This window comes from Macaca mulatta, chromosome 7 (genome assembly GCF_049350105.2).
Source record: "Macaca mulatta isolate MMU2019108-1 chromosome 7, T2T-MMU8v2.0, whole genome shotgun sequence".
NCBI lineage: Eukaryota > Metazoa > Chordata > Mammalia > Primates > Cercopithecidae > Macaca > Macaca mulatta.
The window spans coordinates 58,119,232-58,133,649 of NC_133412.1; the positions used below are offsets into that span (position 1 = coordinate 58,119,232).

The 14,418-nt window shown below is 44.3% G+C and overlaps 1 pseudogene; it reads left to right on the forward strand.

Moving 5' to 3' along the window:
• The first annotated feature begins 12,793 nt into the window (after nt 1–12,793).
• LOC106999253 (uncharacterized) lies at nt 12,794–13,800 on the forward strand (annotated as a pseudogene).
• The last annotated feature ends 618 nt before the right edge of the window (nt 13,801–14,418 follow it).

Genomic DNA, 14,418 nt, shown 5'->3' on the forward strand with positions numbered 1-14,418 from the left:
CCTATAATCCTAGCACTTTGGGAGGCTGGGGTGGTAGGATTGCTTGAGCATGGTAAGTCAAGGCTGCAGTGGGCCTTGATCACACCACTGCACTCCAGCCTGGGTGGCAGAGCAAGACTTTGTATGAAAAAAAAAAACAGGCAAATATCATGCTTTCTCACTTCTCTAAAGACTATCCCTTTGTTCACTCAGGAAATAGTCATTGAGCATTGGCCACATGCCAGAACCAGTTAAAGTGCTGGAAACACAGTGGTAAAGAAAGCATACAGGATCTCTGTCCTCACTAAGCTTATGTTCTCATGGCAGACACAGACGATAAACAGATAAGCAAATAAATATGCAATGGGATGTCCAGTCATGAAAACTATTATGAAGGCAATGAAGTAGGGTAGGGAGACAGAGAGTGACAGTGGTACTTTCTTAGATGGGGTGATCAAGGAAGACTTCTCTGAGGAGAAGAATTCCTCGGAAGGGACACCTGAACAAAAAGAAGAGGGAAGGCAGGCAAACTTCAGGCAGAAAATTATTCCAGGCAGAGGCAACAGCAAGTGCAAAGGCCTGGAGGATGGAGTGTGCTTAGCTTATCCAAGGAGGCTGGAACTGTGAGAACACAGAGGAATTCGTAGAAAATGAGATTTGAGAGACAGGTAGAGGCCAGGTTATAAAGGGCTTTGGGTAACTCATACTCAGGATGTTGTACTTTTGTTCCCAGGGTGAAGGGGCACCTTGGAGAGTTCTGATTCAGCCAAGATCCGATCTAATTCAAGTTTGTAACATCACTGTGGGTACTATGTGGAGAACAAATTATAGCAGATAAAGGATGGAACCATGGAGTCTGGCAGGAGGCTACTGACAGAGTCAAGTGAGAGAGGAAGGTGGCCTAGATGCACAGGGGATTACAGCATTTCAAGGGGCAGCCAGGGGGATTTGCTGATGGATGGATGTGGGCTATGAGAGACAGGAGTCCAGGCTGACTCCCAAGGTTAGAGAACTAGCACTTAAGAGAGCTTGACTGAGGGGCCCCAGAGAGGTGCTTTTCTCTAACTCCTGTGTCAGTATCATACATTTCCGCCTGACTTGAGGGTCATTTATTTCTCACTAAATGATTTTAAAATCTCAAGTAAAAATTCAAAAGAAACAGAAAAATTTTGCCCCAAAACTTATTTAATAAAAGGATATATATGAATACTTGGGATTATATCACCTTGCTGCTAGATCTTTATATGTTTGGAAATGCCTTTGCCAAACTGAATGCTTAGTCAATTATCTGTATGTCTCTGTGTGCCCATTTATTTGGCCTCAAATTAACCAGACTATTATTTAGGGTAAGAAGACAACAAAGAAAATAGAAACCTCTTGGCCTAACTCTATGACCCAAGCTTTAAAATGGTGGTTACTTGGAAAGCACCAGCTCTGACTGTACATCCTACTTTCAGAAGGGCAAAGAATTACCTATCTAAACTTCCTGGAATTTCCCATATAACCCTCATAGTTGCATAGTATTTGACAGTTTGCAAAGCACTTTAAAAAAATGTTTTATAAGCCTTTAACTTTCCATTAAAGATAGGTATTACTGTTTTCATTAAATATTATATATAATTATCATATGTCATATCATATTATTATATACATTATATAAGGAATCTGAGTCTCAGAGTACCTCAGTAACTTACCCAAGGTTATACTTCTAGTGAGGGAGAAAACCAGAGTTCAAATCTCCAGTTTCAGTGTTGCTTCACTGAATCATTCCATCAGCAAATACTTGTTGTTACCTTCTATGCAACAGGTCCTAGGCATGAGGTACACAGTGATGCATTAAGTAGACATGATTTCTCCCATGTGGAGCTGAATGCCAAACATTCTTTCTACTCCCCCAGCATATGCAGAGGAGAATGCTTCATTGAAGGCAGAGGAAGTAAGAAGAGCCACTGGTTCAAAAGGAAGGGTGATCCCAAGGGAAGAGACATGAGTTTCATCTCAGGATCATTCTAATGGTTTTTAAGAACCATCCTTTCCTCATGAATGCTGAAGGCAGCCAAATGGCACTAGCTCTCCTCTCAGATCTTGTGAGAGCACACCCTTTCTCAGCACTTCAAATTAGGAGAGGGGACAGGAGGAAATCATGGTAAATGTGGAAGAGGAGAAAAAGAGAGATGAGAAGCCACAAAAAAAGAGGGCAGAAAGGCAGGCAGGCAAGAAAGACAAGCTGATAAAAAGGAGAAAGAGAATAAGGAAAGAGATTATGAGTCCTATTACTGATAGACCAGTCTTGTTTCTCCCCATTAGGGAATCTGTTTTACATGGTAACTAGTATCTAACTGTATTTGATCATATAATTTATGGAAACGAAATAATAGATTCTCTCAATGGAAGCTAGGTAATACTACTGTTACTAACAACAACAACCCTAAACTTGTATTGAGTACTCATTTTCAGGAATTGTTCCAAGTGCTTTGTTTACATTAACTGATTTGATCCTTATACAAGTCCCAGGAGATAGGCTGCAATATTTTCCTGTTTTTACAGATGAGGAACCAAGGCTTAGGGAAGTTAAGAAACTTGTGTAAGTCCGAGGTCAGGAGATTGAGACCATCCTGGCTAACACAGTGAAACCCCATCTCTACTAAAAATACAAAAAAAAAAAAAAAAAAAAATTAGCTGAGCATGGTGGCAGGCGCCTGTAGTCCCAGCTACAGCCTTCCAGCTGCCTGGGAGGCTGAGGCAGGAGAATGGCATAAACCCAGGAGGTGGAGCTTGCAGTGAGCAGAGATCATGCCGCTGCACTCCAGTCTGGGCAACAGAGGGAGACTCCATCTCAAACAAAAAAAGAAAGAAAAGAAAAGAAAAAAGAGAGAGAGAGACAGAGACAGGGAGGAGGAAAAGGGAGGAAAAGGGAGGGAGGGGAGGGGAGGGGAGAGCAGAGGAGGGCAGGGAAGGGCAGGGAAGGGAAGGGAAGGGAAGGGAAGGGAAGGGAAGGGAAGGGAAGGGAAGGGAAGGGAAGGGAAGGGAAGGGAAGGGAAGGGAAGGGAAGGGAAGGGAAGGGAAGGGAAGGGAAGGGACAAACTTGTATAAGTCACACAGGTAGTAAGCACTTGAGCCCAGAAATGAAGCCAGGTCTGTCTGCTTCCAAGTTGGTGCTCCAAATATCTATGCTGTACTCACATACTACATTCTTAATACAAAGTTTTCATAAAGTCTCTGGGCACTTTTAAAATTAAGTTATAGATTGTATGTTTTATGATCAGTGATTTTTTGAGAGTTTTTTCAGGCAAGTTAAAGCCAGTGCCACATCTTGATAAAGTTGTGAGTGCCTCCTCTACTCTTACCTCTTCTTGTGGGCCACTGACTACTAGCATGAGGAAGTGATCGTGCCATTTCCCCTGAAATGAATCATTCAGGAGTAAATTCATTCATTTGAGCAGATTTGTCAACATCACTATGAAAAGAAGGTAACGGCCGGGCGCGGTGGCTCAAGCCTGTAATCCCAGCACTTTGGGAGGCCGAGACGGGCGGATCACGAGGTCAGGAGATCGGGACCATCCTGGCTAACCCGGTGAAACCCCGTCTCTACTAAAAAATACAAAAAACTAGCCGGCGAGGTGGCGGGCGCCTGTAGTACCGGCTACTCGGGAGGCTGAGGCAGGAGAATGGCGTGAACCCGGGAGGCGGAGCTTGCAGTGAGCTGAGATCTGGCCACTGCACTCCAGCCTGGCCGACAGAGTGAGACTCCATCTCAAAAAAAAAAAAAGATAGAACTAGTAGTTATTGAACAACCATAATATGTGCTGATTAATGTACTGGTGTTAATCTGAAGTGAGTCTAGTTGACTTGCACACTTCTGAGTAATTTATTCTGTCAATATTTTTATAAACAATTTGAATGAAGACATAGTAGGTATGCCTACCAAATATAAAGATGACCAAATAGAAAGTGTAATATTAAATGTCTAAAAACTAACAAAAGGAAATTTAAAAGCCTTATATTTAAGCACACCTAAAAAAAATAAATAATAAAAATAAAAGCCTTATATCTAAGCTTAAAAAAAAAAAATCCACTTCACAAAAACAGGATTAGAGAGACTCAGTTTAACATCTTATATATAAAACATTTTGGAGAGAAGTTGATACTTCTGGTTCATATTAAGCATAAGTAACAGAAGTTGAAACTGTTAATGAAATATTTGATTTAAAAAAAAAAAAAAAACAGCATTTGGCTCATTCCCACCACACACTCTGGTCAAATATCATCTAAAATGTTGGGTATAATGTATAATGACAATGATCAATTAAGGGTTAATTAAGAAAAAAATAACCATGGTTGAAGGATCAGAGCATTACGTTATCTAAGAAATGGTTAAACTAACTGGGATTATTTACTCTGAAGAAGAGAAGGGAATGCCCATCATGTATGGCAGGCAGTAAGAGTCAGCAGTGACAGGACAGTAGTCTTCAAATATGTGAAGGGGCCATTCATGTGAAAACGGGATCATACTTGGAAAAAGCAAAATACAGTGAGAACAGCATAGGCTACGATGTATAAAGACCGAGATTCAAATCCTGGTGCCATTATTTACTGTGTGTCACTTGGCTTGGAGAGAGATTGGTGCCCTTACCTAGAAAATGATACCTACCTCATAAATGTATAAAAATTAGAAGCAAAAAATATTTATAAGCTGCCTGACACAGACTGACACACTGTGATGCACAGTGATGTTAGTTCTCGTCCCTAGACCTTTCTGTTATTCTAGAACAGTGTTTTCAAAGTGAGAATTGAAACTCATTAATGGGTCACAAAATCACTTAGCTGGAAAGTAACCAGCATTTTTTTCTAATGAAACAGAATAGAAGGAAAATATTAGAGCACACCATTTGTGGTAAATGTAATCATAATTTTGTGAAACTTCTGTTTCAGTTATTCATATACCTGTGAATAGATTATGAGTTAAAATATATTTCTTATCATGAAGTTGGATCCAATAAAAAAAAGTCTGAAAATGACCACTGCAGAGTACTATTTTTATGTGTGTTCTATAAGATAATAGTTCCTTGGGAGCTCAAATAGATTTAGGAACAAACCATACTCCTTAGAGATTTACTATGTTCAGTATACATTAGCATCTCCAAGAGCCCAGCATTAAAGAAACCTGTTATCTTTGTTGAATCCAGTTTTTCCCACATTTATTCAACCCCAGAACCCACCCACTTTTTTTTTTCCTACATGGTATTTATTGACATCTTCAGAACAAGCACTTTGTGGCATGTACACTCCAGAGGAAACATTCTTCTAGATAAAAAGAACATGCAATGGCTAGAAGTTACAAAAGGTAGATTTTTAGCTTGCTAAGAAAGAAAAAAATCTCGACTTTGAATCTTCCTGCCACTGATATCCACCCCCAATAACTTTTACCCTACACACATGCCCCAATGCATTTTACATGTGGTTTATCCAACTTTCAATTCACACAAATGTTCTCAGAAAAAGTGTAGGACATCTATAATATCTAGATATGAAGCCAGGATCAAAGCAATAAGCAGGAATCATCTGGTCAAAAGAAACTCCTGGCACAGTATTTAGGAAGACTTGACAAAGCTTAACAAAGCTCATGCTCAGGAACCAAAGCAGCTCAAGACTTAATCGGCTTCTCCAAGTGGACTCAATGTGTTCTAATAATACATAATATAAAATGGGCTTGTTATAAGTGAAATGTTTATTTAGAAACAGAATGCTTGCTCCTCAGTACTGCAAGGAAAAATCAGCATTTAGATTAAAAGTTTTTTCAGCAAGGCAATTTTACTTTCTGCAGAAAGGGTGCTCCTTGCAGATGAAACAATGGCGACAGCACACCCGAACAAAGGAGGGAAGCAATTTTTATCCCTTGTGCAGCTTGTCCCTGCTACTGTGTCCTGTCTCCATTGGCTGGAGCTGGACCTCACAATTTAAATTAAAACCAACTGGCTAATAACTTAAAACTTTCCTAAATAGGGAAAGGCAATAGAGAACAAAGGAAAAGGGGAAGTTGCTTGCGAAAGTACTTAGAAAAGTAATATTTCCAAATAAGGAAGGGGCATAGGCTGCGAGCTGGAATGTGCCTGAGAGCATGTCCAGCACAAATATCTTGGTTAAAGTATAAGGACATAGAATATACTTATTCCCTTATATCTAACAGCTACATAGGATAGGGCTTAACAAAGAGTTTTTAGCACAAAGCAAAGAAGGCTTGAAGGAAGTTAGTCTTTAAGAGAAACTATTATTTCTAACACTTACAATTTATTCTTTAACAAGAAGGGAAACTTTGAAGAGGAAACTTTTTACTTTCTACAATTCTCTCCTCTTGATTTTATATTTTTCTTTAAACCTTTTTTTTTTTTTTAACGTGTTTTGGCTTAGTTGTTTTGCTTGAGTTTTTAAAAGAAAAAGTTTCCTGATTGATGAAATGTGAGGGTAAAAGGGATAGCCAATCGAACTAGAGCACAATACTGCTTTAATTACTTGGCAGAGTGTCCAGCAAAGGTCCTTTATAATACTACCATACATCTGCTTGGGGATGAGTAAGGGTGGACTGATGGGTCAGCTTTTGGAAGTGCCTGACCTTACTGCAGCCTGGTAAGTCTCCAAGGAATGCCAAATGTTCCCCTTGTCATTGGAGACAAGAGATAAAATTGGTCTTGGAAGATGGAGGCTGAATGACCCTTGAGGACTGACCCCCACAGTACTGCACTTTAGGAAATAGCAGAGAGAGTCTGGCACAGTTTACTATCCTAGGCTGTAGGATCTTGAAAAAGAGCTACCATGCAGTCCATGTCTTGTCGATTAGAGGACCATCTGAGTGGAAAGGAGACAACCTGAGCTTCTGGGCTACCATGTGCACAAGCATAATAATTGCTTTTATTTACAGGGCAGAGGGAAAATTTAATCCATTTTAGCTAGGCATCTACATCCTGATAGCCTGTCTTAATTGCTATGGCTTGCCTTAGATATTTTATTTCTACTACAGAGACTTTGGTTTTGTCGCTATGTTTGGGAGAAGTGATTGATGGAGAGGTTGAAGGAGCAATAAAGCGTATTTTAAAAATTCCTTTAGGATCCTTTCCTGAAATGTCAGTTTCCATATTATAAATACGACTTAATGAAAGGGAGGAGTTTTCAGATGTTGCAACAGTAAGCTGTATAGGATTACATTGGTTATATTGACAGCTAGAAAGAGCAACTCTTGGTGAAATGGATATACAGTTTTAAGGACAAAGACCTCTGGAAGCAGTCCACCTTAGACTTTTAGTGTTCTATAGGATATTAGATCAAACAGAATATAGAGATTTTGTTTTAGAGGGACAAGAGTCCAGTTCCTACAACTTATATAGCTACTATTCTCTGGATTATTAGTATCCTTACAGGAACTTACATCTTTCTAAACTAAAGAAGTCCAAGAGGGACAGAGATATTTTTCTGAAGTAGTAAGCTGTCTTTGGTTATTTAAATCTTCACAAGATATAACTAAACAGGCATCACAAGTAATAACTTCAGGTGAGTTAGATCTAGTTACATGAATAATAACATGGGGAATAAAGGGAAGAAAAAGATAAAGCTTCTCTTAGGCTTAATTTGGTAGCGCTTGACCTTGGAACAATGGCTCATGATTTTGAAGGTGATGACGCTTTCTTGACTCGGGTATGATATGTCCATCCTTTTTCTGCTGTGTGAACAGCAGTCTCCGTGGTTAGCAGCACAAGGTAGGGTCCTTCCCAGGCTGGCTCGAGTTTTTCTTCTTTCTATCCTTTGATGAGGACGTGCTCCCCAGGCTGCTGCTTGTGTACTGGAAATTCTAGGGGTGGTACCTGTGCTAAAAGATTTTTAGTTTGGAGAGAAGGGAAAGTGGAAGATAAACTAAGTATATAATTTCTGAGAAACTGATCTTTTGTTTTAAATGTGGGGGCATCAGCAGTGGAATGTAAGGTATCTTTTTTACTTTACAGTCCCTACTGCCTTTTTGCTAAGAAATTTCTTTTTCCTTATTTTTACTTATGTTGTTTCTGAGGGACCCTTTGGGGCTCCTTATTTTGTCAGAACTTTGCATATCCTGGGGCGTGAGGCACCAGCATGACGCTTCCCTCTCCATTCCAGCTCAGCACTGCCTAGGGCACGCTGCAGCCCCACCCCCTCTTAAGGTCTTGGCCTCCCTGTGGCCCTCACCGCTCCCACGCATTGGGGCCTTGGGTATGAGGGGCCTTGTGATTCACCCGACCACCCCTGGACCTTGCTCCTGCCCGAGCCCCTGCCATCTGGCCCCTGGCCTTGGGTTGGGCTGGGCTGGCTAATGGCTGCAGCGGCCCCCTCCCCTGCACAGCAAATATCTGTCTGTGGTTAGGTCCTCCAGCCAGCTCACACTACAGCCTCTCTAGGAGCTGCTGGAGGTGGAAACTCGTTGGCATTAAGCCTGAGCTTAGAGGGGCCCGGCCTAGGTTCTTTGATGCAGTTGGAACAAGATTTTTTTTTTTTAATAAGGTGTTCAGATAATATTTCTTTTTGGTTTAGTAATATTCCTTTTCCTTTCGAATTTTTGGCACCTTTTTATAACCTTTTAATGTAGGTAAAAATACATATTCTTATGCCTCCTTATTTTACTACAAGTATATTTTACTTTCCCTACATACTCTGCACATAAACTGTTTAATTTTACATTCAAGATGCCTACTTTTAAATTATACAATATTTCTTGCATAAATTATCTTTTATAACTTTTTTGCAACTTTCACAATCACTGACATGCCTCAACTCTTTGACTACCTTTTGCCCTATTTCTCTCCCCAGTCTTACCTTCTGTGTCTTTCTCTGATCTCTGTCTCTTTCAAGTCTTTCACTTATTCTCTCCCTCTCTCTCTCTCTCATTTGGGCTCTTTTTCTGTCATCCCGTTTCCTCTTTCTCTTACACTTAGTCTTCTGCGCTGGGTGGGATCTGCGTGGCCACACAGTCCGGGCCCTGGCCACCGCCAGCCTAGAAGCTCGGGAGGTGCCTGCCCCAAGTTGCATGAGTCATGCCCCTTCGCCTCCTTTGTTCTCCTCCTGGGGTCCGATCCCCACCCTCTTCTTCCACGCAGAGCCAGGCTGGGGAGAGGGACCCACCCTCTGGCGCGCCTAGCTGCCTGGCTGCGTGGCACAGGCTCCTGGCCCCAGTGCCCTCATACTCCCCCACTCGGCTCCAACTTGCAGGCGTCCATGGCCAGCCGGCCTCCGAGGGTGGTGAGACACACCCGAGCAGCGAGCAGCGCACAAGGCGCAGGGCTCAGGGACCGGCAGGCTGGGTGGCTCTGGCTGTGCGGGAAGAGAGTGTCCCAGCCACCGCTGCTCTGCCAGGTGCCGGCGATCTGCAACAATGTGGAGCCATACTCACCACTCTCACTTTCTCTCTGACTTCCTTTCCTAGTTTCTCTTTCCTCTCTGCTGGTCCTTCCCTTGCCTCTTTCTTCTCCCAAGAAGAGGGGAAAGGGAAGTTATGAACATTTTTCCTATGACCGGAAGTTTGTGTGAGGTTCAATCTCCCCCAACGGGGATTTTTCACCTCTTTTTAACCTCCAAGACACCTCAACTAAGGAATACTTCACCCCCCAGGCCTCCCTGTGGCTTTTCTTTCCTTAGTCCTGACTATGGAATGCTTTACCTTGATATGTACCAACCAAAGAGCACTTCACCGCCCCGTGGCTTCTTTTTCCTTAGTCCTGACCACCAAGGAAATATTTTACTGGCTCCCATGGCGTTTCCTTCCTTGGTCTGTGCAGAGTTGCCTGGTCCACATGGTATGTGAGGATCTTTTACTCCAGGTCACCAGCGGTTTCTTTCCGCATTGCTGAGACTCCAGTTTATTTGTCACACCTGGTGGGTCTCGATTCCTTAGCTGGAGGCCTCAGTAACAAGGCAGTGGGGCACCTTCCTTGTGAGAGAGGACCAGAGACCACCACCCGCCCCCCACCCCCGCCCCGCCCCCGGAGGAGAATGGCTCCCCATACAGGCCACCACCATTGCTATAAGTAAAATGTTTATTTAGAAACAGAATGCTTGCTCCTCAGTACTGCAAGGAAAAATCAGCATTTAGATTAAAAGTTTTTTCAGCAAGGCAATTTTACTTTCTGCAGAAAGGGTGCTCCTCACAGATGAAACAATGGTGACTACACACCCGAACAAAGGAGGGAAGCAGTTTTTATTCCTTATGTAGCTTGTCCCTGCTACTGTGTCCTGTCTCCATTGGCTGGAGCTGGACCTCACAATTTAAATTAAACTCTACTGGCTAGTAACTTAAAACTTTCCTAAATAGGGAAAGGCGATAGAGAACAAAGGAAAAGAGGAAGTTGCTTGCGAAAGGACTTAGAAAAGTAGTAATATTTCCAAATAAGGAAGGGGCATAGGCTGCGAGCTGGAACGTGCCTGAGAGCATGTCCAGCACAAATATCTTGGTTAAAGTACAAGGACATAGAATATACTTATTCCCTTATATCTAACAGCTACATAGGACAGGGCTTAACAAAGAGTTTTAAGGAGACGAGGCTTGAAGGAAGTTAGTCTTTAAAGGAAACTATTATTTCTCACTTAACATTTATTCTTTAACAAGAAAGGAAATTTCGAAAAGGAAACTTTTTACTTTCTACAGGCTGATGAGTGCAGTTAATCCTCATTGTTATGAGCATCACTATTATCATCACTTGCAAGAGCCATGTGACAATATTTAGATGATTCTGGGTTCTTTTAAAGTACATACATACTCAGGATTCCTTTGGGAGGATGCAATTTCACATTTATATGAAAAACTGTCACTACCATACTCAGCTCTAATAATATTTGATATCACTTGGTAATAAAGGTTTGCCGGCTAGGCACAGTGGCTCACGCAGCACTTTGGGAGGCCAAGGCAGGCAGATCATGAGGTCTGGAGTTCAAGACCAGCCTGGCCAGTATGGTGAAACCCCATATCTACTAAAAATACAAAAATTATCTGGGCATGGTAGTGGGCATGCTACTTGGGAGGCTGGGGCAGAAGAATTGCTTGAACCCAGGAGGCAGAGGTTGCAGTGAGCTGAGATCATGCCACTGCACTCCAGCCTGGGTAACAGAGCCAGACTCTGTCTCAAAAAAAAAAGGTAAATAAAAAATAAAGGTTTGTCATCATATACTCAAAAGTACTTCTGTTATTCAAATCTTCCTAACTGGGAGTTAGAACTATCTCTGATTCTGTTCTTGTAGTTGTCAGAGCATAAAATGCCCTTCCCACTCTTTCCTCATTTCCAGACTCCAAAGCCATCTCCTCCTCAAAGTTTGGCCCATCTATTTTGGACTACTGTTTTCTTACTGAGCACTGACAGTACCTTTTGTTCTCTCTCTCTTTTGGTAATATCTCTCTTTTGGTAATTCACTATACACTTTCTAGTTTATTTAACTGCATAAAACTTAGTTCTCCACAAGACTATAACTGCCTTATGAACAGAGATCAACACCTGAGAATCTTCAGAGTCTCCTACTACATCATGTAAGAGCTCACTAAATGTTTGATTTAAATAACTAGGCTTAAGAATAATATATTGGCCGGGCGTGGTGGTTCAAGCCTGTAATCCCAGCACTTTGGGAGGCCGAGGCGGGAGGATCACGAGGTCAGGAGATCAAGAACATCCTGGCTAACATGGTGAAATCCTATCTCTTCTAAAAATACAAAAACAAAAAATTAGCCGGGCGTGGTGGCGGGCTCCTGTAGTCCCAGCTACTCGGGAGGTTGAGGCAGGAGAATGGTGTGAACCTGGGAGGCGGAGCTTGCAGTGAGCCGAGATCGCACCACTGCACTCCAGCCTGGGCGACAGAGCAAGACTCTGTCTCAAAATAATAATAATAATAATAATAATAATAATAATAATAAACAGCAGCTAGTTTTGGAGAGTTTACTATATGCCACATCCAGTGCTAAATGCATACGTGGATTATCTTACTAAATTTTCTGAACTCTATAGAGTAAGTGCTATTATTTGAGAAAGAAAGTGAGGCTCAGAATAACTTGCTCAGGGTCATACAGCTAGTAAGTGGCAAAACCAGGGCCTGAATCTAGCAAAGCTCTTAACTACCTCAGAACACTGCACAGTTCCAGCCCTGCTATACTATAGTCCACGAATGATTTCGATTTCACTAAGTTAGCAGTTTGAATTTCAGCTGAGCAGAGACATTTTAGCTAAAAAGTAAAATTTTTAAAAGGATGAATTAAGAGAATTTCCCACAGACATCTTTATAATAAAACGAGGGGAAAAGCCTCCCATGTCCTATTTATGAAAGTGATATTAAGGTGTGGGTCACAATTTCGTCAAGAAGTGGCTTATGACAATACAGCTTTGGTTTAGATATTTAAATAGGACTCTTTCTCTGCCCCTAGGAGGACGTGGAAATGAAGGATGGATGTGATAACTGTCAATTCAGAACTCTGCAAAATGCCAGACTCAATTCTTGTTTTAAGAAGAGCCAGGGCTCTTGTTCCACCCTGGATTCTTCACACAAAACAGCACCATCCTCTGACCTCTTCACACAGAGCAAGCTTTACCTCACTACCCAAAGGGGAGTGCTGATCCACATGGTCTCCCCATCCCCGCTAGAAACTGATCCCAAACACCAGCCGCTGCACAGACGTAGGCTACTTTGGTCTGCAACCCCCGAACTTGGTAATACCTCATCAACCCGACCCCTCCCCAACATTCAAAATGCCCGGACCACCATCCGAAAGCCAGTCTCTTATACAAAGGAGAATCCCTGCCTACAAAGTAGTTTTCCACCTCCGACTCCTCCCCACAGCGAACAGCCCTTCTGGATCCAACTAACCCACCGACCCCAACAGGGCCCAGCACCCACAGGGTTCACAATCCAGAGGAGCTACAAGCCCTGTTACTCGCAAGTCTCGAGCGTCCAACTCCAACTGACCTTCCCTCTGCCAGAGCAAGAACACCACGAGTACCCGCCGAGAGCGAACCTGGCTACACAAAGCCAGGCGCCCGACCAGAGGGACCCTCGGGGATGCCCTCCGCCCCTGGGGCTTCCCCGACCAGCCCCGCCGGGCGCCCCGCGCTCACCAGCTCTCCTCCCCCTCCTCCCAGCCTGACAGACGCTCCAGCTAGTCCAGCAAGCCGCCCTCCCCCGCCGCCAGCAAGAAGGTGGCGTCCCGCAGCTTCTGGTTACTCTTCCGCCTCGGGTACATACGGCCCCGCCGCACGACTCGGCGCTGAGGCCCAAGGGGAAGCCCCGAGGGGACCCCGCGCGGTAGGAGGGAGTGGAGGCGCTGGCGAACCACCCTGCCGGGCCGATGGAGCCGGGGCCCCGCACAGCGCGAGCGGCTCCTCAGCTGTTCATGCTGCTTCCCCAGCTTCTTCACCGGCTCCTGCAGCTTCCGCACCTCTTGGTCCGCGTTCACGTTGGAGTTAACGTCCTCCATCCCGGCCCGGCTGCCTCCGTCGCCCGCCGCCCACTCGCTCTCGCAGCAACAGGGAAAGAGCCGGAGGAAAGAGGCGTCCCCGCCGCTCACTCCAGCCGAAGCGCCCGCATGTAGCAGGACCAGGCCCCGCCGCCAGGGTCCCCCCAGCGCGGGTCCCGAAGTGCAGCTGGCGCCAGCCGAACCGCCTCCTCGGCGCCGGTCCGGGGTTCAGGGAGGGAGCACCAATATCTGGCCTCTGCCGCCATCGTCCCTCCGCCCCCCGAGGGTCGCCCCTGTAAGTGACCTCAAAGCGTCGGGGGTGGGCGTGGCCGCCGGCGGGCGTTGAGAGAACCCGGCGCAGAGAGGATCACCGAGCTCCCGACAGGGCGGGGCCAGGTGTGTGAGGGGCGGGGATTGGGCCAGGAGGGGCGTGTCCGGACTGCTGGCTGAAGTGGCGCGCTACTGGACGCGCGACTGAAAGTCCCTGCGGTCCCGGAGGCGAGCAGAAGGTATGCCGCGAGCCGGGCCGAGGTGGTGAACATGGTCGGCTTGTGGTTCCCACGGACCAGTCCCGCCCGACTCCGGGCCAGTTCTCGAGTGGGCACTCAACGGGGTCCGGGGAGAGACAGTTAACTTTGTTCAGCAAATATTTAACCGATGCCTACTTTTAATTAGAGATTGTCTCCGCTGGCGGGAGCCTCAGAGACAGCCTGTGTCCTCTTTCTTCACCTGAAAGAAACCCAAATTTCAGACAATTAAGAGAGGTCTAAGTTAAAAATAATAAATATAATTTCTTCCTACTGGCCAGATACCATGCTAAGCCCTTTTTTTAATTATTATTTTTTATTTTTGTCGCCCAGGCGGGAGTGCAATGGCGCGATCTTGGCCAGTTGGATCGAGTATTTTCCTAGCTATACAGACCTAGTCAAAGAACGTATTTGTTTGCCAACGTAATTGTCAAGTAATATATATTATCTATATAATGGACATCTAAAAAT